At 42.4% G+C, this 14928-nt stretch overlaps 1 long non-coding RNA gene across 1 annotated transcript in view; it reads right to left on the reverse strand.

Annotated features, from left to right (window-relative positions):
- LOC309337133 overlaps positions 1-8346 on the reverse strand; it is a 33694-nt gene extending 25348 nt beyond the window's left edge. Inside the window, exons 1-2 of the long non-coding RNA XR_014154120.1 lie at positions 8261-8346; positions 1819-1938 (exon numbers count right to left, since the gene is read on the reverse strand). This is a non-coding gene — a long non-coding RNA (uncharacterized lncRNA). The remainder of the gene's footprint in view (positions 1-1818; positions 1939-8260) is intronic.
- Between the last annotated feature and the right edge of the window lie 6582 nt (positions 8347-14928).

Genomic DNA, 14928 nt, shown 5'->3' on the forward strand with positions numbered 1-14928 from the left:
GCCATGGCTATTTGTATTCATTTAGAGCATGAAACAATGTTTCCCAGTCCCTGGCAGAAAGTAAGAGAAGAGCACTATACTCAAATTTACAGGGGTTAGACCAAAGAGTCCGGAGGTGATTAATAAGGTGCCCAAATTCCATACATTATTTGAACTCTAATAGAACATCATGCACTGTGTTGAATGGGAAAAAAGGGGGTTTATCAATAGTCATCTCTGCCTGCCTGCTAGCTATCAAGCCAAGTGCTAGGTTATACTGCTGGCATTTAAAGCCTGAATCAACTCGGGACTAGCAGACTACCTCCCTTAGTACAGATCAATCTTTAAGATCTTCCATTGAGACCCTGCTGGCCGTTCCATGGCCAACTTGATGACAATGTGGAAGGGTACGTTTCTCAGTGATAGCACCCACCTCCCGGAATGCCCTCCCATGAATAATAAGCAAGACAGAGACAGGAAAGACCTTTAAACACCTCCTAAAAGCAAATACCCATATTTTTAACTCTGTGTTGTACAGTGCCCAGATCACACACACACACACACACACACACACACACACACACAGGAATGGAGAGAGAGGAAGGGAAGGAAGGGGAGGGGAGAGGAGAGGAGGGGCGCTCTCAATCTGCCAGCCCAAGGGCTATTATGGTAGCAGATGGGACAGTTCTACTGCTGCACAACAGAAGAACACAATGCAACAGTTGTGCTGGGAGAAACATATTTCGTGGGAAGAAGGGCTGCTTGCTAAACCACTGCAGTAACTGTTGCTCTGGGAGGGAAATAGGAGGTCTCCTGAATACTCTTGGCAAACTACAGTTCCCAGGATTCTTCTGTCATGACTGTTTAAAGTGGTATCATAATCTGAACAAGACCTTAATCAGATTCAGCTCATATATGTCAGAAGCAACATGCCTTTATAGATTTTATAGCATTTTTAATGTTTTTTTGAGGAACTGTTTCATTTAGCATTTTATGTAACCCATCTGTGCATCTGTACTATGTGGACGTCAACACAATCTTGCTCCCACCCACCCCATCTGTCCCTGGATGCAGCAGTGACACAGGCAACCAGAAATCAGGTGACACCTGCTGCACCACCCCACCACCCACGACAGTATAGGGTAGAGCAATCAATTGATTGATTGATTGATTGATCGATCGATCAATAGATAGGCAGATGTGTTATCTTACCCAATATTAATGTGAGGGTTGCATTTGCAGTGTTGCTCATAGTACTACTGTTTTTAAAAGTGGTGATCATTCATACCAAAGTTACAACTATTACTTAAGAGATGAAATGAAATGGAAGGGGTTGGCATTAACATGTTTAAAGGGAGAAATTACATAATTTTTACATAACAAAAAACCATCGAAAAAGTCTCTAAGCCTTTTGCCTCATATATCCTTGAATGTTTTTTCCCCTCCTCACATAACATTTCTAAGGCATTCCTCCAAACATTTCATAAATATTGCAGAAGTAATTGGGGTTATAATAAAGGCAGAGGAAGCCTGAGCTCTTCAGCTGGCCTGCATATGCTAGCCTGGATTTCTCTAGTGTCATTTGCTTCCCAGCCAGTCCTGTTTAAACCCGATACAGCCTCGCCTTTGAACACACAAAAACTTCCAAGTGCCTTGAAGTGCGATGAGAGGCTTGGAGCACTTAGAGATTCAGGCATCTGTGAGACATTTTGATGTCTTCCCCAAGCACTGGGGTGCTTTTTGTTTCTCTGTTTGTTGTCACCACTTTCATTAAACTTGCATTAGATCTGAAAGTGCAGTGGACTCTACCTGAGATTTTTCAGAACTATGTTATCATACCTTCCTTGAGTTCTTCATGAAGAACCTTGGCAGACTCGTGTCTTCCAAAGTCCCTGTAGACCCATGCATAAGAGGCTGGCATGAGAAACCTCCAAGCAATCCTGTTTGCATTCCGCACCCCTGTGGATAAAAAAAGGCATGTATTATTTTTTCTGGAAGCTGAATGTTATGAAAATTAAGTGCGTAGGTTGTAGGAAGCCGCATGTAGACAGTACTGGGGAAAGAACTTGGGACTAAGGACCTTTCAAATGTTTGAGAATGTGCAGTTGGTTTAGTCTGGGTCCAGGGAAAGGTTGTGTGAGGTCTGGTGTCAGCAAAAGGGGTTCCTATGAACCAGGAGAGTGAGGAGGAATAGGAACACTATCAGGAAACTTCAGTTGAATAAGTTTTGTTTACCTTGCATGCTGAGAGGTTTGCACCTGCCCTAGAAGATAAATCAGATTTTCCATCTTGTGTTCCTCACACTTCAGTCTGAAACCAGTTCACTGGTCTCTTAGAGCTAAAGTATATACCAACTTCACTACTACTCCAATTAGAGGAGGCCTATGAAAAGCTCCATTCTATTCTCTCACCACTTTGATGGCAAGTGTGTTTTCATGGGTCTTAACAACATAAGAAAGAAAACATATCTTAAAGTGTCAGGAAAAATGTGTGGTATTCATTGATTTTTTAAAAAAAATAAAATAAAATGCCCAGCTTGTTTTCATTGGGTGTTGACACAGACAGAAAGTTTCCCTGTCCCACTCCAGGAAATTGGGGCAGGGTTGTTTTCTTTCCCATTTGCTGGCTAATATATATATATTTTAACTTTTGGCATTCTGAAACCTGCGAAGACAGTTCGGAGGCCAAGACATTTTCCTCTTATAAGTCAGGGCATTCCTGTTAGCTTGCTTCTTTGAGTTAAACCCACCTTCTGTATTGTTGTCAAAGGGGTGGGGGGTAGGTCTTCCAGAGGAAGCACCGCAAGTGGGTTGCTAAGATGGTGTGAATGGCTCTCAGATTCAACCTCTCGCCCAGTTCTTGAATGAATGTTGATTGGCTGATTGACACAAAGTGTGTACGGAGGAGTGGAGTAACATTTTCATACCAATGGGCAGCCTCCCCGGGACCACATGACAGTGGTGGGTGAGGACAGAGGCAAAAATGGGTAGATCAAGAGATGTGACTCTTACCGTTGTATGATAGGCCACATTCCATCCAGGCAAAAGCTGAAAGCTTCCATACACAGAGAGACAAACACATATCTCTCAGTCCTCCATATGGTGGGAGGGGGAGTTCTTTTTACAGTACTGTACAAGGACACATTTCAGCCTGGCAAAAATACTTGAGGGGTTGCAGAGCAAGCACAATGGGCAGTGTGGTCTGAGAGGAAAGGGTGAAAACTTGGGAAAGTCCTAAGGGCCAGACAGAAATGTCTGGAGGTTCACATTTGATGTCCAGGCCCAAGATTCACCAATTCACTTTGATATTACCTTACCCTGTAACCCATGCCTTAGGCCCAGCCTTCCAGTGTTCTAGATCCAAACTCCCAAGAGCTGACTGGCTTTCCCAGCTGGCTTTCCCATGGGCCTTTGCCATGAGTGTCTCTGCATGTTGGGCTTTTGGTCTTGTTTTAAATTTATTTTTTGTTTTTTATTATCTTCTGTGTAAATTGCCCTGATAGTGGTTTAGAAGGTGATGATAAATCAGTGGTAAAATAAAATAATAACCCTAACCTCATGGTGAGTTTTCACCCATATTTTCAACTTTTAGAAACACTCACTTTCCAAGTTACACAATGCCCATTCAAGATTAATGGTGGGTGCCAGTGAGTGGAAGGAAACAATGTGATTACTTTTACTTCACATGGCGAGATTTGTTGCTATTGCAGCACATGAATGGAAACTCACCACAAAGAAAAAGTCTGAGTACAGAGTAGATAACAGCTAGACCAAGAGGCCTTGCTTAGCTTATTTATTCGAATCCTGTGGAGGGAACTCCTTGGTAGATTCCTCCCTGGAGTACCAGTGGCTTTCTGTTTGTGGGATATAGAGCCTGGATTACACAGACTGATCTGTGGGACTAATGAGAGACTGGTTCCACCTTTGACTCAGTGGCCTTTCATTTCTTTCCAGCTCCTTAAGTATACAGGTGAGGGATTGCAGGCTGAATTCTCCTTTGTTTGAATTCTCCTGCTTGTAAGAAGCCCATTAATGAGGGCTTTAGCCATGACTTCTCTCTGATATGCCAGCTTTCTAGGTGCAGAGAGAGAGGACAAAGACATACAGAGAATAGTAAGAGAAACATGTGGTTTTCTGACCCATATGGTTGTACCATATGATGTTCAATGTTTGTAATTCGGCACTGAAGGCTTGATTTATGAGATGCAGAATTGCCACTGCTCCATGTGTCTCACCCTGCTCTTATTTACAAATATGTTGCAGGACATGGTGTCAAGCCAGCTATGCATTGTCCCACCTCCAGTGTTCGAAACTCCCACTGTTCTAGGCACATTTTACAACAGGGAATTTCATTAACGCAAGCAGTTTCTGAGCTCTGGGCGCAGTACTCCGCCTAAGATTTCAGATTAAAACTGGAAGGAAAGGAGGACCTTTTTCTGCCTCCCCACTTCCAGCTACTCTCCGAAGACAGGAGAAGAGACCCTCTTAATAATATTAGGGGGGTGGGCAGGGGAAAGACTAGACCATGTGAAAAATGAACCTAATATTTTAGCTGCAGTTCATTCATTTTCAGCTTTGAATTCTTGTTATTAAAAAGTGTGCCTAGACATTCCGTTGTTGTGCCCATAGCCTAGGCTTAAGTTGCCATTTAGCTCCTAGCTTTCATATCTCAGTTCCTAACACTGCCCACCTCACATTACTGACTGACAGCAGTCAGAGTGAGGCAATGACATGGCCTGTATTGTGCTTGTCTAGACATTGCACAGAGGAAGGATGGGAGAGACGACATGAACAAAAAGAAGTTCCATGCATTTATAATATCAAGTAAAGCCCCATGATGCATGGACAGTGTGCCTCCTGCCTGTTGAAAAGCCAGTGCTATAACTTCTATGGAACAGAGCATATTCCTGTGGTTCTGAAGGAGACCCACAATGGGCTCTTGCTGAAAAACCAAACTACTGTATGTTCTGCTAGCCCTTAGTGTTGCGTTCATGATTGTGTACAGATTAAAGTTTCCCCCATCACCACTAGAATCAATTATCTGGGTCCCAAGAATGACTCTGTTAATATGATACAAAACCTAACCCATATTAAATTTACAACACATAAAAGAAAGCAATGCTATACCACAGTTATAATGAGGATGCAGAATGGCTAATGGGGGGGGGGGACATGTTTGGTTGTAAGCACACAGACCAGCACAAAGTAAGGGATACTTAAACTCCATTTATGCCATTGGGTCATAAGCACATGTAACTAGGCTGGCTGCTTGAACTGGATTGCTGAAGTGAGCCAGTGCATACTGAACAGGTTGTTATACTCCAGTTGTCCCGAGTGGCTGGGGCAAACCCAATCAGATGGGTGGGGTACAAATAATAAAATAATTATTATTACTGGCAGGCACTGGCTGTTTCTAATACAAACTCTTGTTTTGCTGATCCCATGCACTTTGTATTAGTGGGGAAACATGGCTAATTTGTTTTGGTCTATTACAGATGCTGTAAAAAGGTAAAAGTAAAGGACACCTGACAGTTAAGTCCAGTCGCCAACAACTCTGGGGTTATGGTGATCATCTTGCTTTACTGACTGAGAGAGATGATGTTTGTCTGCAGACAGTTTTTCCAGGTAATGTGACTAGCAAGACTAAGCCACTTCTGGTGAAACCAGAGCAGCTCACTAAAACGTCATCTACCTTCCTGCCGGCACAGTACAGATTTATTAGTACAGATGCTGTACTGATACACAAAAGGTGAGAGCACATAAGCATCCCCATGTCTTGGGGTCTGAGGATGACTGATCTGATGACCTTTGCTGAAAGTTCATCAGCAAGCCAAAACAGCAGTAGCGATTCCCATTTATTCCCAACATCTGGGTGGATAGGGGTCCACCCTTTCTAAATATGGAGCCTGCGTTTCATGTTATTACAGTGAAAAAGACTCAATATAATTTTATTTCATTCAAAGGCCTCGTCTTTCGCCCGTTTCTTAAAGCAAGCATTGTCAGCACAGAAAACGAATCGCAAAAATATCAGCTGCCCAAAACATTCTTTTTAAAAAAATAAAAGTAAATGTTTGGCGATACCTGGCCTCTTGAATCTAAAAGACAGATTCCTTGAGAGCATAAGCTGGAGGTAAGAAAGTTCTCTGACAATAGTCAATGCAATTTCAAAAATATTACTGTGGAATTATTATTATTATTAAATAGCTAAGAAGAAGTAGCTGTTGTAAGGATTACTGATATAATGCTTATGAAGCACCGTATCAAGTGCAACCAATGTGGTGTCATCCAGACACTGTCGAGTTCCAAGGGTAGGATTGTACCCTTAGTCCAGATCCAATTGGCTCTGCAAATGTGTATTTTCCAATGGAGGATAAGGCCATCATTGACTACTAACCCAGGTGACTATTTTAACCGCAGGTGGGCAGAATGCTGTTGCGCTCAGATCCTGCTTGAGGGATTTTCATAGGCATCTGGTTGGCCACTGTGAGAACAGGATGCTGGACCAAAGGGATCCAGCAGAGCTCTTCTTATGTTCGTAAATTTATGTTAATGTGAGTATTATCAAAAACACTCACATGGAAGAAAATGTTACAGACCCTGACCCAAACCAAGGTGAATGATGTTGTGGCTGCCCCCTCTTAAACCTCCTTCTCTTTCCCCTTTCCTCCCTCTGGTAGCATAAAGGGAAATTAGGTCCTCAGTTTCCAGCCTACCCACAAAGTCCTTGAACTAGCAAGAAACGTTAGCAGATGTTCATTAACGCACAGGCAACTGGAGGATTGGAGGCGTTTGCTAGTGATCCATGTTATGAATAAATGTTTGAAAGTCTCTACAAGGGAATAGCAATTCTGGTTCACAGCCAGTTGGCTACATATTACCGAAGGGCTGGGTGGGAAAGGGGTTAGGCTGAACAGCTTTGGTTTTGTAATTGTAATTGTTATTATTATAAATCTGAAAAGTAAACTGCCTAAAACATATGGAAATTTACATGCATTAACCCCCCAGCCGCCCTGAACATATGAAAGGGAAATACTTGCATGAGAACAATGATTTCAGGTTAAAAGGGGGGATTTTGTAAAGGTAAAGAGTTTCCGATCCCACTCTAAATTTGTTGTCAATTTGCCCTGTTGACTCAAAGGCTATGCCTTATTTAAAAACACTACCAACACAATCGTAAGATTCACCTTTACACATGGCAACCTTAACTTGTGAGTGGGGAAGAAACATTACTTATTTACCCCCTAATTAGAACAACAATAAGAACTTTTTGAAGGCCGCTTTGCCTAATGTAAGTGGCAGGAGTTTGGAAAGAGGTGAAAAGCAGATGGTTATGTCTGAGGAGATTGCAACTAGTAGCTTCTCCTTTTTTACACCTATAGGTTTAAGAGACCTAGGCAGATTCATCCTTAATGAAGATCAAAATAAGCTGATGGATATAAAACATTCCCACCCAGCCACCTTACAAGGAAGTACATAGCACTTAGGCAGATCACCTCCTTTCTAAGAGCCATTGCATTATTATGGTTAGTGTTGGACTAAGACTTGGTAGACCAGGGTTCAAATCACCACTGAGCAATGAAGCTCACTGGGTAGGTGCCCTTGTGCAAGTCACTGCCTCTCAGCCTATTCTACCTCACAGGGTTGTTGTGGAGATTGCTAAGGAGACTAGCATCCCTAATTAACATTTGCCTAAGCAAGATGTGAATTGAACCACAGTCATCCTTCAAAACTTGCACCTCTCCAAGTTTTGCAATGCAAATTCTCCAGTGAAGTTATATGTACGAAATTGTACATATGAGTGTAAAATGTGCATAATAAATACCTATTAGTAGAAATAACACACCAAATTTCATAATATAACAGAAAAATGCTTTGCACAAATGTGTATATTAGGCAAAACTGCACACATAAATGTGCATATATTAGAAGAAATTCACGCTAAAATCTTACGGTTTTTCATGAAGACTTATTTTTTTAGATTGTGAACTGATGTGGAAATTTGCAGAACTGAACTTAAGATGGGGAAAATGGGGGAAATGAGAAACAGAGAAACTGAAACTGACATATTTCCCCATCCCTAGTTATTTCCTCATATTCCTGACATGGGTGGATCTGAGGTCAACAAGAAGAAAAATGCAATCCCAACCAAACTGACATTTGGCTGACCTCGACCAACCCAAATCAGCATGGCAATGTAGGAATCAGTATTTTGCTCCACCCAGAGAGCATTCTTTCCCACCATATGCTATATTGGACGGCAACTTGGATAGCTGGACACTTACCTTTTAAAGCTTGTCCATGCAGCATTTTGGACTTGTAGCTGCCTCCTTCAGAAAGGGCCCAGAAGGCTTGGCTCGTATTATGGACTAGGGAGAGAAAGGGAAAGAGAGAAAGAGACAGAAAGAATCAAAATGATGCTATACAAAAGCAAAGACCAAACAAACAAACAAACAAACAAACAACCTTTTCACTTTCCTGTTTTAATTCTCACAGTTGCCTGTAAAATATAAGAGAGATGTACCATGGGGGAGCTGTGGGAGTCTGCTTTTAACTTGTAGCTCAAGGCTATAACTTAAGCTCACCGTCTGCTTAGAGTAAAGTGATAGATTTTGACTGAGATGTGATTTTTGCACACCAAAAGAATGCATAGATTAAATTAGCGTAAGCCAGGGCAGGCTGAATGCCACATCCGATCAATGCATATGGTTAAACTGATTGCAGTCAAATGAGCAGGCCATAGGGGCGGGGGGATTTTACATGGAAAATCCTCAGCAGCACCATTTTTTAAAAAAGTGCAACAAGAAAAATAAATGAAAGAATGTAAACTGAAATAAATTGGGACATTTGGAATAAGCTTATGCAAATGTATGTGGCTTTGAATTGCAAAATGCATTTCTGGGAATGCTATTGCTATTGTTTCAGAACAGGGTCCCAGTTCAAAAACTCTTGACACAATGAATAAAGTGCATGCACACAATCACACTTTCCTATCCTGGAAATATTTTACACTGGATTGTTACATTCGATGCTGATACAGATGGATGGAAATGGGTTTTGTAGTATGGTTATTTTCCAGTTGTGTGGGGCAAGGAATTTACATGGGGAATTTACAGTTGAAAGATACTTGGAAACCTTTTGGTTTCTAGAAGTTCCACACACAGCACTGTAGTATTAAACTTCACTGGGTGGACAGAATGTTCATAGGAATATACTTGTTCATTCTCGCACTGCTCTGCATTTCCTGTTTGCAGCTGGGATCATCCCCTGAAGAAGATGTCCTTGTGGTCTTTCTGGCTAGGAGGGAAGCACAGCACGAATTTCCTTCCAAGTTTATTTTCCAGAAGCAGGCTCAAGAGAGCTGGAGGGGTCAGAGATGGATCCAAATGTTTGCAAGCTTGCCTAAAGCCATGCTGCAGCTGCCTGGACATTTCCAAGGCCAGACATGGCCATTTCCTATTGAACACATGGCTCCACTCTAGTCAGAATGCTCTGCATAAATGACCCAAGTTTCATCATGAAGTTCAAGATGAGAAGCTAAGCTGTTGGTGAGAGAACACGTGTAATTTCTGGCAGGAGGTGAGTTATGGGGGCCAACATGTCCCACCATAGCTCCTATGGTGCCTGTGAAAGTCTTGGTAAATATCCCCTCAAAAGTCCACAATACTGAAGAGACTGTTTGACCTTTCTGTTTAGTTCCTGTTTGCACTACCTCAAGCCTTTCCTGCATGAAATTCACACCCTTAAACATGCCTATTTTTCATTGGATGCCAGAACTGGATACCCACCCTTCGATCCATTTTGAAGAGAGAAGAGCTGTAAAGAGCTTTTTTTCTGTGAAAAGTGGTGCCTTCCCCCCCCCCATTGATGGAGTAGCTGATGGGAAAGCATGGGAGAGCATTTTATCTCTGCTTATTTCTGCTTTTCAGAGGTGGCAGCCATTTTGCATTATGCCACACCCCATAGCAGTCTCTTTTGTTTGTTTGTTTTTTTGTTTTTTTTAACAGTGTTTGTAAACATGACAAAAAGAAAGAAAAGAATAAAAATGTAAACCCATAGAACGTCACAGTCTGAAAGGACAAAAGTACAAAGATAAGAGCAGCTCCAAAGGGATACTAAATTATTGACTCATGCAAAGATTTCCTTTACAAATGATAAAGGTATATAAAAGCATTCACCAACGGTGAGTTCCATCATTATTGAAAATAAAGGTTCCATAAGGTCTTAGATGAGCCAGATGTTTGCATATTTTGGTGACACTGAGCGATCGTGTGCCTCAATATTCATGTAAGAAATAAAATCATCCCATAAAGCAAAAAAAAGGGGGGGGGGTTAGCTGAGCTCTGCCCTTCAGAAACATTCAATTTATGATAGATTTTTTTCAAGGAAGCTGATTTGACAAACCCTAGAGTAACAGCAATCCAGATTATTAATAATGAACACAGCAGCCATTTTGTGACTGGTGCCCACGTGCTCCATCAAAATTCCAGATGTGCCCACTGGCCCCCAAAGGTTGGTGATCCCGAGTTATAAGGAAATCTGCTAATACAGACTAAATCTGCTAACAGCTAACTAAAGACCAACCATGCAACCAGACTGGTATGTCATTTATTTATTTATTTATTTATTTATTTAATACCAGAGATGGAGAGCCTGTAGATCTCCTGCTGTTGCTGGACTATGACTTCCATCACCCTTGATTTTTGAACATGTTGGTTGGGGCTGATGGGAGCTGAAGGGCCACAAGTTCCCCATCTCTGTTTTATATGAAGATTTCTATCCTGCCTTTCTCAAGTTTATAGCCCGTTCAGGGCAACAGACAACAATGAAAGCCAACTATATGATGTAACGCATGTATACAAAGATACCCTGTAATATAAACAGAGTTAACATACAAAACAAAGGCATCAGATTAAAAAATATGTATCTGAGAAACCAAAAGCCTCCTAAACAAAGAGGGTTTTGCCATATGGTAAAACAGTATAAGCCTCTCTGAGCTAACCTTGACTTGTGTTTTTTATGATTGATTGTAGTTCAAACTGTATTTTTCATTCCATCAACACCCTACTTTTGAGAAATTTATAGTGCATGAGGGCCGAGTTATGATCTGGACTCACAGACAAAATCACATGACCACATTTCTGTGAGGCCATCAGCTTTGATATAAATCCACTCAATGTCCCTGAATGTCAGGGCTGCCGTCCCAAATGCTATGACACAGGCTCTTATATACAAGCAAGAGAGAAAGCTTTATTCAAGGCTTAGAACCAAACAGGTTAGCCCATGGCACGGCTAGAGAGAATTTGAGAACAGCATCGGGGATTACAGACCAGACAAAAACTGCAAATATGTCCCAACAAATGGCCATGCCCTTCTTCCCAGCTTTAAAAGGTGAGACATAGCACATTCACTCATGAACCTCTCCCTACAAGACTGGTGCACTTGAAGATGTGGGTCTGTTGCCAATGGTAGAGGTGCTGAGTTCTTGGTGACAGGATAGAAGTCAGCCCCCAGCTCCTCCCTCTCCAGCTGTCCAACCACCCTTCCTGGATGGTTGACACTCTCCCATGTTGCTAGGGAATCTCTCCACTCCATGGAAGAGGCAGGATCAAGAGCTGGTGGAACTTCTCCCTCTTCCTCAGCATCTAAAGGCAAAGAAGCAAGGTCTCTTCCTCCCTCTCAGGTTGTTTCCCACCACTGGGGTCTTCCACACCCTACGTCCTCATCTGAAAGCATCTGGCACCCCAACCCTGTGCCATTCTGGATCATAGGGCTCACAGCTCTGAATGCCAATGCCAATTTGATTGTACCACCCTTTTGAAAATTGTACAGGCAGCTATACAAGGGCCAGTTTTGCCAGTAAGGAAATAAAGGACTAGATAAATGAGCAGTGTTAGGTACAGATGCAGCAAGTCTGATACATCTTTTGATCATCACCCCAGCCTGCCCCCCAATGACCGTTCTGTAAGCAAAACAATCAAAACCATTTTGAAACTGCAAATTGCTTTATAAAGTGAAAATGGAAGTGAGGCAGTCGAGGGAAAGAAGTTAATTTCAGGGGGAAATTATAAATGCAATGAAGCATGCGAAATGAGCAAGTTGGATGTAATGCCATTATGCACCATGAGTAAAGCCATAGGTGTTACATCTTCAGGAATCTGGAAACCGTTTGAGTTTGCAGTCACTCTTTGCAAAGTGTGTGTGTGTGTGTGTGTGTGTGTGTGTGTGTGCGTGTGTGTGCACACGCGCAAAGTATTTATAATGCATGTGCAATTAAGAGGCAAAGCCTAGTTCCACAGCATTTACTGAGAAGACTCTGAAAAGGCAATAAAAAACTCACAGGTGACAAGACAAATGAGCAACCTGCCTCTTTTAATGGCTGCATAAAGAGTTGATATTGCAGACAGAAACTGCTGCTGGCATGACAGTTTAGCCAAGTAAGAAGATTAGAATTGCATGATAGCGAGATGCTGATGCCCACATTCCTGCAATCGCCCCCCGCAGTAGGGATGATGCATATGACAAACAGCCGTTACCCATGGAATCTCCTCCAAAATGCTCCCCGTGTGGAAAACAAGAGTAGATGCATTGCTCTGCCTTCTGCAGGCTGATGAAATCCACAAAGCATTCCACTCAAGGCAACCCATTTGGGCTGGCAAACAGAACCTTCCGTTTCATTTCCATATGCGCAAGGTTCCCCCACCATATGTTGTGCACGTCAAAATGAGTGCAGTGCTAGGCGGTTTGCCCCCCAGTCAAAGGATCATGAGCAATATATTTTTGCATGTGAGTGTCTCAAGTTCATACACTCTGAACAACCAAAGAGGAACCGTAACTCAGGGGCAGAGAGCTCCTACTTTGCATGTCCCAGTTTCAATCCTTGGTATCTCCAGGTAAGGCAGCTAAAGACTTCCTTCTGAAAACCTGGAGGTCCACTGCCAGTCAGTATAGAAAATATTGAGCTGGATGGCCTGATTCAGTATAAGGCACTTTCCTATGGAAACACATGTTACGAAACACATGTTACGCTAAGAACATTCCATCTAAATATTGAATACAGTGATACCTCAGGTTCCATACGCTTCAGGTTACATACGCTTCAGGTTACAGACTCCACTCACCTAGAAATAGTGCTTCAGGTTAAGAACTTTGCTTCAGTATAAGAACAGAAATCGTGCTCCGGCAGCACAGCAGTAGCAGGAGGCCCCATTAGGTAAAGTGGTGCTTCAGGTTAAGAACAGTTTCAGGTTAAGAACGGACCTCCGGAACGAATTAAGTACTTAACCTGAGGTACCACTGTAATCAACTCCAGATGCAATTAGACTACAACTCCCATCAGCCCTGAATATTGGTCATGCTGGCTGTAGCTAATGGGAACTGGAGTCCAACTATATCTGGAAGATCACAGGTTAACCACTCCTTTTTCATCTCTAGGCAAATGTGTGTACTGAAAATGTTAAGAACACAACAAGACCTGCTGGGTGAGGCCAGCGTCCTTTTCTTACAGTGGACAACCTGATGCCTGCAAGCAGGACTTGCATACAGCAGCGCTCCCCCCCCCCCGCCCCACTTGTGATTTCCATCAACTGGTATTCAGAGGCATACTGCCTCCAACAGTGGAAGCAGAACATGGCCATCATGGGTAGTAGTCTCTGAAAACATTTACACATCACTTGGGAAGACAGGCGAACTAATTATCAGTGTACTGGAGGAAGCAAAGATCACCGGTGTTAAAGCAATGATTCTTCAACATCAACTTCGTTGGGCTGATCATGTTGTGCAGATGCCTGATGATCGTCTTCCAAAGCAACTACTCTATTCCGAACTTAAAAACGGAAAGCGTAATGCTGGTGGTCAACAAAAGAGGTTTAAAGACTGTCTCAAGGCAAATCTTAAAAAATATAGTATAAACACTGACAACTAGGAAACACCGGCCTGCGAGCACTCCAGTTGGAGAACAGCCTTTACCAAAGGTGTCATGGGGTTTGAAAATGCTCGAACTCAGGACACAAGGGAGAAACATGCTAAGAGGAAGGCACACTTGGCAAATCTATACCGTGATCAACTCCCGCCCGGAAACCAATGTCTCCACCATGGAAGGATGTGTGGATCCAGAATTGGCCTTCACAGTCACTTACAGACTCACTGTTAAAACCGTGTTTATGGAAGACAATCTTACTCGGCTACAAGTGATCGTCAAAGAAGAAGAAGAAGAAGTATCTTGCATAAATTTGTCTTATCCTCTTTTAAAGCCATCTAGGTTGGTGGCCATCACTACATCCCATGCACACAAATTCTATAGTTTAAATGTGTGCTGTGTGAAGTACTTTCTTTTGTCTGTCCTGAAGCTTCCAATACTCAGCTTCACTAGTTCTGAGTTCTATTAAATATTGAGTTCTATTAAATATTCCAGGACAGCAACCATCTCCTTTCACTTCCTTGCTGCCCAAACCTGAGCTGCTTGCTTGCTTAACACGACATAACTGCCTCTGGCATCCTATGTATGATTGAAGGGACAGTGACCAGAATGAATGGGGTGGTGTTGCCTTTATTCCCTTACTTGTGTCTAAAACAGTAGGAGAAAAATTATCTTCAAATAAGCTTCTTAGTGCCACCTTGTGGGGACATGCCATTTTTAACCTTATGCTAAAACTACAGAAAACGTCCATTACTTTCCAAAGTTTGCAATGAACAGGTCACATAGCACTCATATCACAAAACAGCTCCAAGAGCTGCATCCACCATGCCCAAGTTTCCCCCGGCCATGTAATATCTGAATATCAGTTCAAACAATCCTGAGACAGCTCAACTCTCATAAATAATCATTGATTGTGGAAGTGTTCAGATTGAATGAGTGAGTTGAGGAAGGTGAATTGCTTGAGATGGCAGTAGGTCCACCTCTCTGGGCTTGGAAAGAGTGAAGATGTCTATTCTAATATTACACTATTGTTAT

This window comes from Podarcis erhardii (assembly GCF_964252035.2).
Source record: "Podarcis erhardii genome assembly, chromosome: 1".
Taxonomy (NCBI): Eukaryota; Metazoa; Chordata; class Lepidosauria; order Squamata; family Lacertidae; genus Podarcis; species Podarcis erhardii.